This window comes from Pseudophryne corroboree, chromosome 1, assembly GCF_028390025.1.
Source record: "Pseudophryne corroboree isolate aPseCor3 chromosome 1, aPseCor3.hap2, whole genome shotgun sequence".
Classification (NCBI taxonomy): domain Eukaryota; kingdom Metazoa; phylum Chordata; class Amphibia; order Anura; family Myobatrachidae; genus Pseudophryne; species Pseudophryne corroboree.
In genome coordinates, this window is record NC_086444.1 from 807,015,314 (window position 1) to 807,031,610 (window position 16,297).

Genomic DNA, 16,297 nt, shown 5'->3' on the forward strand with positions numbered 1-16,297 from the left:
TTCCGGAATCCCCTTTTTCGCTAGGATTCGGCGTTCAACCGCCATGCCGTCAAACTTAACCGCGGTAAGTCCTGAAATACACAGGGCCCCTGTTGCAACAGGTCTTCCCTCAGAGGAAGAGGCCAGGGATCTCCTGTGAGCATCTCTTGTAGATCTGAGTACCAGGCCCTTCGAGGCCAGTCTGGGACAACGAGTATCGTCTGTACTCTTCTTTGCCTTATGATCCTCAAACTTTTGTGATGAGAGGAAGAGGAGGAAACACGTAGACCGATTTGAACACCCACGGTGTTATCAGAGCGTCTACTGCCACTGCCTGAGGGTCCCGAGACCTGGCACAATACCTCCGAAGCTTTTTGTTGAGGCGTGACGCCATGTCTATTTGAGGAGTTCCCCAAAGACGTGTTATGTCTGCAAAGACTTCTTGATGACGTCCCCACTCTCCTGGATGGAGATTGTGTCTGCTGAGGAAGTCTGCTTCCCAGTTGTCCACTCCCGGAATGAAGACAGCCGACAGAGCGCTTACATGATTTTCCGCCCAGCGAAGAATCCTGGTGGCTTCCGCCATCGCGACTCTGCTTCTTGTCCCGCCTTGGCGGTTCACATGAGCCACTGCTGTGACATTGTCTGATTGAATCAGAACCGGTACGTTTCGAAGAAGACTCTCCGCTTGTCGAAGGCCGTTGTAAATGGCCCTGAGTTCCAACACATTGATGTGTAGACAGGACTCCTGGTCTGACCAAAGTCCCTGAAAGTTTTTTCCCTGTGTGACCGCTCCCCATCCTCGGAGGCTCGCGTCCGTGGTAACCAGGATCCAGTCCTGAATTCCGAACCGGCGACCCTCCAGCAGGTGAGCACTTTGCAACCACCACAGGAGAGACACTCTGGCCCCTGGGGACAGAGTTATTTTCCGATGTAAGTGCAGATGGGACCCAGACCACTTGTCCAGAAGGTCCCATTGAAAAGTCCTTCCATGGAACCTTCCGAAGGGAATGGCCTCGTAGGCCGCCACCATTTTTCCCAGAACTCGAGTGCATTGGTGAACTGACACCCTTTTCGGTTTTAGCAGGTCTCTGACCATGTTCTGGATGTCCTGGGCTTTCTCTATTGGGAGAAAGACCTTCATTTGTTCCGTATCCAGTATCATACCTAGGAACTGTAGTCGAGTTGTCGGAATCAACTGTGACTTCGGTAGATTTAGAATCCAACCGTGTTGCTGGAGCACTCTCAGAGAGAGTGCCACACTGCTCAGCAATTTCTCCCTTGATCTCGCTTTTATCAGGAGATCGTCCAAGTATGGGATAATTGTGACTCCATGCTTGCTCAGGATTACCATCATTTCCGCCATTATCTTGGTGAAAATCCTCGGGGCCGTGGAAAGTCCAAACGGCAACGTCTGAAATTGGTAATGACAATCCTGTACAGCGAATCTCAGGTATTCCTGGTGGGGGGCATATATGGGGACATGAAGGTACGCATCCTTTATGTCCAGAGACACCATAAACTCCCCCTCCTCCATGTTGGCTATTATCGCTCTGAGTGATTCCATTTTGAATTTGAATCTTTTTATGTACAGGTTTAGGGATTTCAGATTCAAAATAGGTCTGACCGAACCGTCCGGTTTCGGGACCACAAACAGGGTTGAGTAGTAACCTCTTCCCTGCTGGTGCAGGGGAACCTTGATTATCACTTGCTGTATACACAGCGTTTGAATTGCAGCTAACACTACATCCCTTCCGATGTGGAAGCTGGTAGGGCAGATTTGAAAAAACGGCGCGGGGGCACCTCCTCGAATTCCAGTTTGCACCCCTGGGAAACTATTTCCAACCCCCAGGGATTCAGGTCTGATCTGACCCAGGCCTGACTGAAAAGTCGAAGACGTGCACCCACCGGTGCGGACTCCCTCAGGGGAGCCCCAGCGTCATGCTGTGGGTTTTGGAGCAGCCGGGGAGGACTTTTGGTCCTGGGCACCTGCTGAAGCAGGTGCTCTTTTGCCTCTGCCCTTACCTCTGGCGAGGAAAGAGGATCCCCGACCTCTTCTGGACTTGTGCGACCGAAAGGACTACATCTGATAGGGTGTTACTTTCTTTTGCTGTTGGGGAATATATGGTAAAAAAATAAGAATTTACTTACCGATAATTCTATTTCTCGTAGTCCGTAGTGGATGCTGGGGACTCCGTCAGGACCATGGGGATTAGCGGCTCCGCAGGAGACAGGGCACAAAATTAAAAGTTTGACCACTAGGTGGTGTGCACTGGCTCCTCCCCCTATGACCCTCCTCCAAGCCTCAGTTAGGATACTGTGCCCGGACGAGCGTACACAATAAGGAAGGATTTTGAATCCCGGGTAAGACTCATACCAGCCACACCAATCACACTGTACAACCTGTGATCTGAACCCAGTTAACAGCATGATAACAGCGGAGCCTCTGAAAAGATGGCTCACAACAAAAATAACCCGATTTTTGTAACAATAACTATGTACAAGTATTGCAGACAATCCGCACTTGGGATGGGCGCCCAGCATCCACTACGGACTACGAGAAATAGAATTATCGGTAAGTAAATTCTTATTTTCTCTGACGTCCTAAGTGGATGCTGGGGACTCCGTCAGGACCATGGGGATTATACCAAAGCTGCCAAACGGGCGGGAGAGTGCGGATGACTCTGCAGCACCGAATGAGAGAACTCCAGGTCCTCCTTAGCCAGGGTATCAAATTTGTAGAATTTTACAAACGTGTTCTCCCCTGACCACGTAGCTGCTCGGCAGCGTTGTAATGCCGAGACCCCTCGGGCAGCCGCCCAAGGTGAGCCCACCTTCCTTGTGGAGTGGGCATTTACAGATTTTGGCTGTGGCAGGCCTGCCACAGAATGCGCAAGTTGAATTGTGCTACAAATCCAACGAGCAATCGTCTGCTTAGACGCAGGAACACCCAGCTTGTTGGGTGCATACAGTATAAACAGCGAGTCAGACTTTCTGACTCCAGCCGTCCTTGAAATATATATATATATATATATATATATATATATATATATATATATATATATATATATATATATATATATATATATATATATATATATATATTTTTAAGGCTCTGACAACGTCGAACAACTTGGAGTCCTCCAAGTCGCTAGAAGCCGCAGGCACCACAATAGGTTGGTTCAGGTGAAACGCTGATACCACCTTAGGGAGAAACTGAGGACGCGTCTGCAGTTCTGCCCTGTCCCAATGGAAAATCAGATATGGCTTTTGTACGAAAAAGCCGCCAATTCTGACACTCTCCTGGCCGAAGCCAGGGCCAGTAGCATGGTCACTTTCCATGTAAGATATTTCAAATCCACCGATTTGAGTGGCTCAAACCAATGGGATTTGAGGAATCCCAAAACTACATTGAGATCCCACAGTGCCACTGGAGGCACAACCGGGGCTGTATATGTAGTACTCCTTTGACAAAAGCTTGGACTTCAGGAACTGAAGCCAATTCTTTCTGGAAGAAAATCGACAGGGCCGAAATTTGAACCTTAATGGACCCCAATTTGAGGCCCATAGACAATCCTGTTTGCAGGAAATGTAGGAATCGACCCAGTTGAAATTCCTCCGTCGGAGCCCTCTCCTTCAGGATCCGGCGTTCAACCGCCATGCCATCAAACGCAGCCGCGGTAAGTCTAGAGGTAGAGTGCACGGATCCTCCGTGCGCATCTCTTGAAGTTCCGGGTACCAAGTCTTTCTTGGCAAATCCGGAGCCACGAGTATCGTTCTTACTCCCCTTCGCCTTATAATTCTCAGTACCTTGGGTATGAGAGGCAGAGGGGGGAACACATACATTGACTGGTACACCCATGGTGTTACCAACGCGTCCACAGCTATTGCCCGAGGGTCTCTTGACCTGGCGCAATACCTGTCCAGTTTTTTGTTGAGGCGGGACGCCATCATGTCCACCTTTGGTTTTTCCCAACGGTTCACAATCATGTGGAAGACTTCTGGATGAAGTCCCCACTCTCCCGGGTGGTGATCGTGTCTGCTGAGGAAGTCTGCTTCCCAGTTGTCCACTCCCGGAATGAACACTGCTGACAGTGCTATCACATGATTTTCTGCCCAGTGAAAAATCCTTGCAGCTTCTGCCATTGCCCTCCTGCTTCTTGTGTCGCCCTGTCTGTTTACGTGGGCGACTGCCGTGGTGTTGCCCTACTGGATCAACACCGGCTGACCCTGAAGCAGAGGTCTTGCCAGGCTTAGAGCATTGTAAATTGCCCTTAGCTCCAGTATATTTATGTGAAGTGAAGTCTCCAGGCTTGACCACACTCCCTGGAAATTTCTTCCCTGTGTGACTGCTCCCCAGCCTCTCAGGCTGGCATTCGTGGTCACCAGGACCCAGTCCTGAATGCCGAATCTGCGGCCCTCCAAAAAGGTGAGCACTCTGCAACCACCACAGAAGAGACCCCCTTGTCCTTGGAGACGGGGCTATCCGCTGATGCATCTGAAGATGCGATCCGGACCATTTGTCCAGCAGATCCCACTGAAAGGTTCTTGCGTGGAATCTGCCGAATGGAATCGCTTCGTAAGAAGCCACCATTTACCCAGGACTCTTGTGCATTGATGCACTGACACTTTTCCTGGTTTTAGGAGGTTCCTGACTAGCTCGGATAACTCCCTGGCTTTCTCCTCCGGGAGAAAAACCTTTTTCTGAACTGTGTCCAGAATCATCCCTAGGAACAGCAGACGTGTCGTCGGGCTCAGCTGGGATTTTGGAAAATTTAGAATCCACCCGTGCTGTTGCAGCACTACTTGGGTTAGTGCTACACCGGCCTCTAACTGTTCTCTGGATCTTGCCCTTATCAGGAGATCGTCCAAGTAAGGGATAATTAATATGCCTTTTCTTCGAAGAAGAATCATCATTTCGGCCATTACCTTGGTAAAGACCCGGGGTGCCGTGGACAATCCAAACGGCAACGTCTGAAACTGATAGTGACAGTTTTGTACCACGAACCTGAGGTACCCTTGGTTTGAAGGGCAAATTGGGACATGGAGGTAAGCATCCTTGATGTCCAAGGACACCATAAAGTCCCCTTCTTCCAGATTCGCTATCACTGCTCTGAGTGATTTCATCTTGAACTTGAAAGATTTCAGACTTAGAATAGGTCTCATCGAGCCGTCCGGCTTCGGTACCACAAACAGCGTGGAATAATACCCCTTTCCTTGTTGTAGTAGGGGTACCTTGACTATTACTTGCTGGGAATACAGCTTGTGAATAGCTTCCAACACCGTCTCCCTGTCGGAGGGAGATGTTGGTAAAGCAGACTTCAGGAATCTGCGAGGAAGAGACGTCTCGAATTCCAATCTGTACCCCTGTGATACTACCTGCAGGATCCAGGGGTCGACTTGCGAGTGAGCCCACTGCGCGCTGAAATTCTTGAGACGACCCCCCCACCGGACCTGAGTCCGCTTGTAAGGCCCCAGCGACATGCTGAGGACTTTTCAGAAGCGGGGAAGTGCTTCTGCTCCTGGGAAGGAGCTGCTTGCTGCAGTCTCTTACACTTTCCTTTGCCTCAGGCAGATATGAATGGCCTTTTGCCCGCTTGTTCTTATGAGAACGAAAGGACTGAGGCTGAAAAGACGGTGTCTTTTTCTGTTGGGAGGTGACCTGAGGTAAAAAAGGTGGATTTTCCGGCTGTTGCCGTGGCCACCAAGTCCGATAGACCGACCCCAAATAATTCCTCCCCTTTATACGGCAAACTTCCATATGCCGCTTGGAATCCGCATCACCTGACCACTGTCGCGTCCATAAACTTCTTCTGGCAGAAATGGACAGCGCACTTACCCTTGATGCCAGAGTGCAAATATCCCTCTGTGCATCTCGCATATAAAGAAAATGCATCCTTTAAATGCTCTATAGTCAATAAAATATTGTCGCTATTCAGGGTATCAATATTTCCAGTAAGAGATTCCGACCAAACCCCCCCCCAGCACTGCACATCCATGCTGGGGCGATTGCTGGTCGCAGTATAACATCAGTATGTGTGTATATACTTTTTAGAGTATTTTCCAGCCTCCTATCAGCTGGATCTTTGAGGGCGGCCGTATCAGGAGACGGTAACGCCACTTGTTTTGATAAGCGTGTGAGCGCCTTATCTACCCTAGAGGGTGTTTCCCAGCGCGCCCTAACCTCTGGCCGGAAAGGGTATAATGCCAATAACTTCTCTGAAATTAGCAACTTCCTATCGGGGGTAACCCACGCTTCATCACACACTTCAATCAATTCATCTGATTCAGGAAAAACTACAGGTAGTTTTTTCACACCCCACATAATACCCATTTTTGTGGTACTTGTAGTATCAGAAATATGTAACGCCTCCTTCATTGCCGTGATTATGTAACGTGTGGCCCTACTGGAAAATACGTTTGTTTCTTCACCGTCGACACTGGAGTCAGTGTCCGTGTCTGTGTCTGTCGACCGACTGAGGTAATGGGCGTTTTAAAGCCCCTGACGGTGTTTGAGACGCCTGGACAGGTACTAATTGGTTTGCCGGCCGTCTCATATCGTCAACCGACCTTGTAGCGTGTTGACACTATCACGTAATTCCATAAATAAAGCCATCCATTCCGGTGTCGACTCCCTAGGGGGTGACATCCCATTACAGGCAATTGCTCCGCCTCCACACCAACATCGTCCTCATACCTGTCGACACACACGTACCGACACACAGCACACACACAGGGAATGCTCTGATAGAGGACAGGACCCCACTAGCCCTTTGGGGAGACAGAGGGAGAGTTTGCCAGCACACACCAAAGCGCTATAATTATACAGGGACAACCTTATAGTAAGTGTTTTCCCTTATAGCAGCTTAATATATAATAATATCGCCAAAAAATGCCCCCCCTCTCTGTTTTAACCCTGTTTCTGTAGTGCAGTGCAGGGGAGAGCCTGGGAGCCTTCCCACCAGCGGATCTGTGTGGGAAAAATGGCGCTGTGTGCTGAGGAGATAGGCCCCGCCCCCTTCACGGCGGGCTCTTCTCCCGGTTTTTTCTGTAATCCTGGCAGGGGTTAAATACATCCATATAGCCCAGGGGCTATATGTGATGTATTTTTAGCCAGTAAAGGTAATTACATTGCTGCCCAGGGCGCCCCCCCCCCAGCGCCCTGCACCCTCAGTGACCGCGGTGTGAAGTGTGCTGAGAGCAATGGCGCACAGCTGCAGTGCTGTGCGCTACCTTAAGAAGACTGGGAAGTCTTCAGCCGCCGATTTCTGGACCTCTTCTCTCTTCAGCATCTGTAAGGGGGCCGGCGGCGCGGCTCCGGTGACCCATCCAGGCTGTACCTGTGATCGTCCCTCTGGAGCTAGTGTCCAGTAGCCTAAGAAGCCAATCCATCCTGCACGCAGGTGAGTTCGCTTCTTCTCCCCTTAGTCCCGCGTTGCAGTGAGCCTGTTGCCAGCAGGACTCACTGAAAATAAAAAACCTAACAAACTTTTATTCTAAGCAGCTCTTTAGGAGAGCCACCTAGATTGCACCCTTCTCGGCCGGGCACAAAAATCTAACCGAGGCTTGGAGGAGGGTCATAGGGGGAGGAGCCAGTGCACACCACCTAGTGGTCAAACTTTTAATTTTGTGCCCTGTCTCCTGCGGAGCCGCTAATCCCCATGGTCCTGACGGAGTCCCCAGCATCCACTTAGGACGTCAGAGAAATTTGATTTACCTGCTGTAGCTGTGGAAAGCAGGTCCGTCAGTCCATCCCCAAACAATACCTCACCCTTATAGGGTAGTACTTCCATATGTTTTTTGGAATCCAAATTACCCGTCCCTTGGCGAGTCCATAAGGATCTTCTCGCCGAGATAGACATGGCATTGGCCCTAGAAGCTAGCCGTCCAATGTCCCTTTGAGCATCCCTCATAAATAAGACTGCGTCTTTAATATGGGCTAGAGTTAAGAATATAGTATCCTTATCCATATTTTCAAATTGATCTGTCAGCTCATCTGTCCAAGCTGCAATTGCGCTACACACCCATGCCGACGCAATTGTCGGTCTTAGCACAGCACCCGTATGAGAATAAAATAGGATTTTGGTACTTACCAGGTAAATCCTTTTCTTTGAATCCATAGGGGGCACTGGAGTACTCTTGGGGTCACTGGAGTACTCTTGGGATATGGACGGCTTCCACAGGAAGTAGGCACTGAATAAATTAATTTTGGAACTATACCTCCCCTCCATATCCCTGAGTACCTCAGTGTTTTTTACTGAGCTGAACAGGAGCGATAGAGAGGTTGACAATGGAGCATTACATATAACATAACTGACAACAATAAAGTTGACCCAACATTACTGACAACTAAACAGTTGACACCATAACTTGTTAATCTGAACCAGTCGGTGAAAGTGTGTTACCATAAGATCTACTGAACCTACCACAAACCAGGTAAACTGCTCTGGGTGGGCGTCCAGTGCCCCCTATGGATTCAAAGAAAAGGATTTACCTGGTAAGTACCAAAATCCTATTTTCTTTTTCATCCACTAGGGGTCACTGGAGTACTCTTGGGACGTACCAAAGTTTCCCCCCGCGGGCGGGAGAGCTGTTTGGCACTTGTAACACTAGGCGGCCAAAGCTAGATGCTGATGCCGCAAACGTATCAAACTTGTAGAGGCGCACAAACGTGTGCACCGAAGACCATGTAGCCGCCCGGCAAAGCTGTGTCGTAGAAGCTCCACGACTCGCTGAACATGATGTTCCCACAGCACGTGTGGAATGAGCTGTTATCGATGTAGGCGGCTGTAACCTAGCATGAAGGTAAGCCTGACGTATGGTCACTTTAATCCAACTGGATAAGGTCTGCCTAGAAGCTGGCCCACCCATCTTGGCAGCATCATAGAGAGCAAACAACGTATCCGTCTTACGAACGGTCGACGTTCGGGATACATAAATGCGTAAAGCGCGTACCACATCCAACCTACCAGAGTCTCCTGTTAACATAGGAACTACTATTGGTTGATTGATGTGAAAAGATGACACTACCTTTGGTAGAAAAGCAGAATTCGCTCGGAATTCCGCTCTGTCATCATGAAACACTAAATACGGTGGTTTGCACGACAAAGCACCCAATCTGAAACACGCCTTGCTGACGCTAAGGCTAAAAGAAACATTATTTTCCCAAGTGAGAAATTTAATATCCACTTGTTGTAAGAGTTCATAATAAAAAGACTAAGAAATCTAAAAACCAGATTCAAGTCTTATGGCGCAGTAGGTAGAGTGAATGGAGGCTGAACTCTGAGGACACCCTGCATAAAAGGTGTGAACCGACGGCAATAGGGCCAATCTACTATGAGAATAAATGGACAACTCAGATATCCGCACTTTTAGTGTGGATAAATTCAGACCTCTATCTAACCTAGGCACGCCAAATTCTGTAATAATGAGCTGCCGTAACCGGCTTCCTAGCTCGTAACATGGTTGGAATAACCGATTCTGGAATGTCCTCTCTTCTTAAGAGGGCTGTCTCAACAGCCACCCCGTCAAACGCGGCCGCGCTAAAATCGGGTAAAAGGAATGGACCCTGCTGTAACAGGTCAGAACGTAGTGGGAGCGGCCAAAGACTGACTGCGAGTAGACCGCGGAGATGCGAGAACCAAGCTCTCCGAGGCCAAAGAGGCGTCACTAGTATAACTGTGACGGACTCCCTTTGATCCGTTTTAGCCACAGAGGGAGCAGCGGAAACGGTAGAAATAGATACACGAGACTGTATGGCCACGTGATTGTGAGAGCATCCACCGCCACTGCCTTTGGATCTCTCATTCTGGACACGACCTGGGGCGTTTGATGATTGTGGCGAGATGCCATCAGGTCCACCTGCGGGTAACTCCACTTCTGGACCAGCATGTGAAATACTTCTGGATTTAATGCCCATTCTCCTGGATGAAAATTCAGACGGCTGAGATAATCCGCCTCCCAGTTGTCCACTACCGGAATGACTACTGCCGACAATATCATTTGGTGATACTCGGCCCAATAGAGGATTCAAGCTACAGATGTGACAACTTACATCTTCGCATTTTTTTTTTTTTTTTACAAATTTGGCACAACATGCAAAACACAGCTAAACTGTTTTTCATGAAAAGCGAGTGGATGAATTTTAAAATTTTTGTTTGCCATAAAAGAATATGTATAAAGTAACATATTAAGGAAGCAAATTTAAGAAAAAAAACACAAGACATGACTAAATCTCCGAGTATATAGCATGCAAAACTGTGCCATACATGACGGGATATAGCAAAGATGTATGTGGACACATCTGTACTTCCCGCATTGCCATACGGCTTTTCGTTCCTCCTTGTTTGTTGATGTATGCGACTGCTGTCGCATTGTCTGACTGCACCTGAACAGCCTGAGCCTGCAGCCTGTGCACTACTTGTCATAGCGCATTGTAAATTGCCCGGAGTTCCAGGACATTTATAGACCGCAATCTTTCGTGATCCGCCCAGAGACCCTGGAGCTGATAATTTTGAACTACAGCTCCCCAACCTCTGAGACTTGCGTTCGCCGTGAGAATTATCCAATTCCAGGCACCGAACCGTTTCCCTGCGGTTAGATTCTGTACTTTGAGCCACCAGAGTAGAGACTCTCTGGCCCTTGGAGACAACCTCACTTCTGCAGTAAATCTGCAGATGCGAGCCCACTACTGTGCGAACACATCCAATTGAAAAGGACGTGAGTGAAGTCCTCCGAACTGAAGCGCTTCGAAAGCCACCACCATTGTGTCTAATAGGCGAATGCACAAGTGAACCGAGACTGTGCGTGGCTTGAGCACTAATTGTACCAGATGACGAATTACCTGTACTTTCTGTTCGGGTATGTAAGTTCTTTGATTTACCGTATTGAGAATCATACCTAGGAATTGAAGTCGTTGAGACGGAATCAATCAGGAATTCGCGTAGACAATGGTAGGAAATAAGATTTTTCCTCCCCAAATGGTCTGCGATCTATCTCGTTTGGAATCGGACTCCGCCTGTTAGGAACGTATCCAAAGTGGACGTTATGCGCTACTAGCGAAGCTGAAAACGCAAGAACCAACTGCCAACGTCCAAAGAAGCTGTAGGCAGCAAGAAGTGTAAGGTGGTCTTTATTTAGGGCAAACCTGAACTGGAATGCCCTGCCACTACAGCCTTGTTACCTCATCCCCTACCAAAGCAGGGCGAAGCAACAGCCCTACTGCTGTGTAGGGTATACTCCGATATGTAGTAAAACACCCAATAATTGCAATTGTCTCTGATTGGAAATTGTTCAGCCTTCGCTGAGAACCTGACGTACTGGCCTGGTGCTATGAGGGCTGGCGGCAAATCGACCGCAACAATGTAACTGAAACTGTCTGCTTTACGCAGAGTACTAACCACTATACGATCACGGCAACTTAAACGAGCCAGGTAGGAGACGACCTACAATCCTGTTATCCATAGTCAGATGCGTTATACATTGCGCCACTGGCCCAGATTCGTATTTGTCCGACACACTGTGTGACCGACTTTGCAGCGAAGCTGCTTGTTTGATTATGCCTTAGACTTAGTGATCATGTACTCCAACCAGTAAGTACACCACGGAAGTAACGTGTGTATAAACCTGCATTACCGTGCATGTGGTTACCAGCAATAGTGAATCTTCCTGTAGAGTCATGCTGTACAAAACAATTAATAAATTAAACTCCTAACACCCCGCTCCTCCAGAGTCTAAGTGTTGTAGGGCAGCAACTTCCGAGAAAGAACCAGGAAGTAACATTAAAAGCAAAAAATGGTCCTACCATGGCTTTTTTTTTTTTTTTTAAAACACCTGTTAAACCAGGATCTGAACCAGTGTCCATGCAAACACAATGTTCACTGTGGCCGGAAACCTAACCACTTGGCTACAGAGCCACCTGTAAAACAATAAGCAAAGCTGCTGCAGGTGTGGCCATGTTTGCAGTGCTCAACAGATACTGTTAATAAGCACTGAGTGCTGACCAATTATTCTTGCTTACTGCCAAATAGATTTTTAATGTCAGCATATTATATTATATTATATATATATATATATATATATATATATATATATATATATATATACACACACACACACACACACACACACACACACACACACACACATACATACAACAATGTATATTCACACATATTCAGACTTTAATAATATATATATATATATATATATATATATATATATATGCATACATACACACTATATATATACACATATACACCTATCCTGATACACAGGTATAACACATTTTTACAAGTCTGAAACTAAATGTGACCTCACACAGGCTTAAAACCTGAGATGACTGCTGCTTGACCACAGCTTAGTTAATGGGCCCTTCTAGTGGCCGGCGCCGGGAGCGCGCTCTGGAGAGCTATCCTGACTGTAAAACCTATGGTAGGTTTATATTGATAGTGTAAGCCCAAACTGAGCTATTTTTAACAGTTTAAACTAGCATGTATCACTGGTAGTACACTGGTGATACATGTATGTAGGTGATCACTGGTGATACATGTGATACATGTATGTAGGTGATCACTGGTGATACATGATACTAGCATGTATCACTGGTAGTTGGATCACCCGATTCCCCCAGATGGCAAAACAGTATGCAACCCTTGCTTAGCTTCCAAGCTCAGATGAGTTTGTCCAGTGTGGTGTGGCTGTAGATTAAAAAATACCTACAGCACCTTGTACTCCCAGGTGGCTAATCAGGCCCAACCCTGCTTAGCTTCCAAGCTCAGATGAGTTTGGGCGTATCCAGTGTGGTGTGGCTGTAGATTAAAAATACCTACAGCACCTTGTACTCCCAGGTGGCTAATCAGGCCCAACACTGCTTAGCTTCCAAAATCAGATGAGATTGGGCGTATCCAGTGTGGTGTGGCCAAGTGAATTAAGCCAAAGCTGCTGCAGGTGAGACCTGAACTCATACTGCTCCACAGATACTGTTTTATAAGCACCATGTGCTGACCAAATGTTATAACATATCTTACTTTACAACAATGAACAAAGCCAGTATTTGGCTGCCACAACCATGATTCAGATTTGCAGTCTTTAGGATAATATCATTATAAACAGTTATGATATAAATAATTATGTATATCCATGTTTTAGACATGGCAAGGAAACTGCTTATTAGTAATTGCTGGTGTCTTACTCATGCAGACAGACAATACAAAAACAAAGACAGACAACTTGCACGACTCAGTAATTATAGCACTAAGTTGTCTCTATAAATATATATCTGGCCAAGTGCAGTGCACGCCAGCCATACTCAAATTCCCCTTAACACCCCTGCGCCTTCAATGGAGGAGAGATGTACACAGGAAATTCTGGAAATACAACAGGAAACATGGTTAATCTTGTTTTAACAAAGACTTCATAGCCTATTGTAATACATATGCAGCGCTGCTGTATTCCCTTATCAATAAGAGTTGAATCATGAGATTTTATCCAGTGACCCTGACATTTCTGTGTGCAGGGAACATCACTGTGGCAGCAAAGTTACTCACTATAAGAAACCTGCCTTTTGACTCTCATTTGTGTGCCCCCCCATGCTCCGTATACCGTTCTCTATACACGGAGCCGGGCTATGGTGGAGAGGGAGCCCAAAGCGGCATCGAGGGCCTGGGCCACACACACACACATAGTATCCCACACAGTGGGGCGGCAGCGTGAGCTGACCGCCCCATTCAACATACCTGGACCCTGTGGTGAGGGCTATGACGGGCCTTCTCTGTAAGTTCCGTCCAGCCTTTACTGCAGGTTTTAGTCCTGCACATGGTAGTGAGGGAGCTCTTTTTAGAGAGGTCCGACAACCACAGCTGCTAAAGCAGCCTTCACTATCCCTGACCCACGCCTATTGGAAAGGAGGATGGGATGTGGTAAATCGTTGAAAAAAGAAAAACTTAGAAAAAATCCAATGAAATGTGGACCTCTGTGGCAGCAAAGCCACAAGCCTACTAACTGCGTCGAGCACAGAAAAAACACTGAGGTACTCAGGGATATGGAGGGGAGGTATAGTTCCAAAATTAATTTATTCAGTGCCTACTTCCTGTGGAAGCCGTCCATATCCCAAGAGTACTCCAGTGACCCCAAGAGTACTCCAGTGACCCCTAGTGGATGAAAAAGAAATACATTTTAAGGTAGTTTCTTGCCTGCGATCTGCAGGGTCCTTAAGGGCCGCTGTGTCAGGAGACGGTAGCGCCACTTTCTTGGACTAGCGCGTCAGGGCCTTGTCCACAGTGGGGGGTGATTCCCAAATCTCCCTGTCCTTCTTAGGGAAGGGGTATGCCATATAAATTCTTTTGGGGATCTGCGGTCTCTTTTCCGGAGTCTCCCAAACTTTTCCAAATAAATCATTTAATTCATGAGGTGTGGGAAAATTAATAATCTGTTTCTTTTCCTTAAACATGTGTACCCTTGTGTCGGGGACCGAGGGTTCATCCTCAATATGCAACACATCCCTTATTGCCACAATCATACACTGAATGTTTTAGTCACCCTAGGGTGCAATTTTACTTCGTCATAGTCGACACTGGAATCAGAATCCGTGTCGGTAGTAGTGTCTTGTGTTAAGGGACGCTTTTGAGACCCCGACGGGCCCTGTGAGTCGGTCCAATCCGAGGATTGACCCCCTGATGTCCCCCCTAATTCAGCCCTATCAAGCCTTTTATGTAAAGATGCCACACTTGCATTCAACATATGCCACATGTCCATCCATTCCGGAGTCCGCACAACCGACGGGGACACACCACTCATTTGCTCCACCTCCTCCTTGGAGAAGCCTTCCGCTTCAGACATGTCGACACCACGTACCGACACCCCACACACACAGGGATTAACCTACAAGGGGACAAAACCCCAACCAGGCCCTTAGGAGAGACAGAGAGAGAGTATGCCAGCACACACCCAGCGCTTAAAAACACTGGAAAAATATGACCAGATAGCGCTTTTTTATATAATAATATTCCAATTCCCACTCACTCCGTCACCAATGTGCCCCCCTCCTCTTTTTTACAGCCTGTGAAGTTCAGCAGGGGAGAGACCAGGGAGCCAGCGTTCAGCATGCAGCTTCTGTGGAGAAAATGGCGCTGGTTAGTGTTGAGGATCAAGCCCCGCCCACCCGACGGCGGGCTTCGCACCCAGTGCTTTTTTTATTAAAATGGCGGGGGATTCTTGGATTTACTGCCTCCGCAGCATAATCCATTTTAACATGCCCAGAAGTGAGGAATATTGCTGCCCAGGGCGCCCCCCACCCTTCAGTGCTGCTCTGTGTGTGTATAGTGGGAGATCTGATGTCTTCAGCCGCCTGATGTCTTCTGCCTTCTCATACTCACCCGGCTTCTATCTTCGGCATCTGTGAGGAGGACGGCGGCGCGGCTCCAGGACGAACCCCAGGTGAGACCTGTGTTCCGACACCCTCTGGAGCTAATGGTGTCCAGTAGCCTAGAAACAGAGCCCAACCGTAAAGCCAGCTCTGCTTCTCTCTCCTCAGTCCCACGATGCAGGGAGCCTGTTGCCAACAGGACTCCCTGAAAATAAAAAAACCTAACAAAATTCTTTTAAAACAGAAAACTCTGGAGAGCTCTCTGCACTGTACCCTTTCTCCTCTGGGCACAGAATCTAACTGAGGTCTGGAGCAGGGGCATAGAGGGAGGAGCCAGTGCACACCAATAGTCAAAGTTCTTTTTAGGTGCCCTGTCTCCTGTGGAGCCCGTCTATACCCCATGGTCCTTACGGAGTCCCCAGCATTCTCTAGGACGTAAGAGAAATACAGGTTAGAAGCCAACATGTTGCTATGAGCAACGTCTCCACACATTAGAAGGCATGCTGCAAGCGCCCTGTACAAAGCAAGGTCTATGCCTTTTCCTACGCCTGTGTGTACAAGCCTACGGACAGTCATGTGCATGTTATAGATTCAGCAGAAAGAGTAGCTTGGGAAAAAGTTCACTTCAGGGCATTTTCCTACAGGGAAGAGAAAAGATGCCAATCCGCATAATTACCTCTAAGCAGTTCTCAACATGTTATTCAATCACTATGTGCCAAACACAGAACAGACAGACTTCTATGAGTGACTATTTTATTACAGCTGTCATGGCAGAAAACCTGCTGGAGCGATAGCCTCTAGGCAAATGTAAGATATTGGTGCAGTTATCATCTGGAGATCCTAAACATTTACAGCTTAGAAAAATAAATCCGATATCTTATTGGTTACTATATGGCTACACCCCTGTGTACATAGCTATCAGACACCAGTTTAGAGAAATATTTTTACATTTGT

General features: G+C 47.6%; 1 protein-coding gene across 2 annotated transcripts in view; it reads right to left on the reverse strand.

The window, feature by feature from the left end:
• HADH (hydroxyacyl-CoA dehydrogenase) overlaps positions 1-16,297 on the reverse strand; it is a 136,818-nt gene that overhangs the window by 26,647 nt on the left and 93,874 nt on the right. The gene's annotated exons all lie outside the window — the stretch shown is intronic.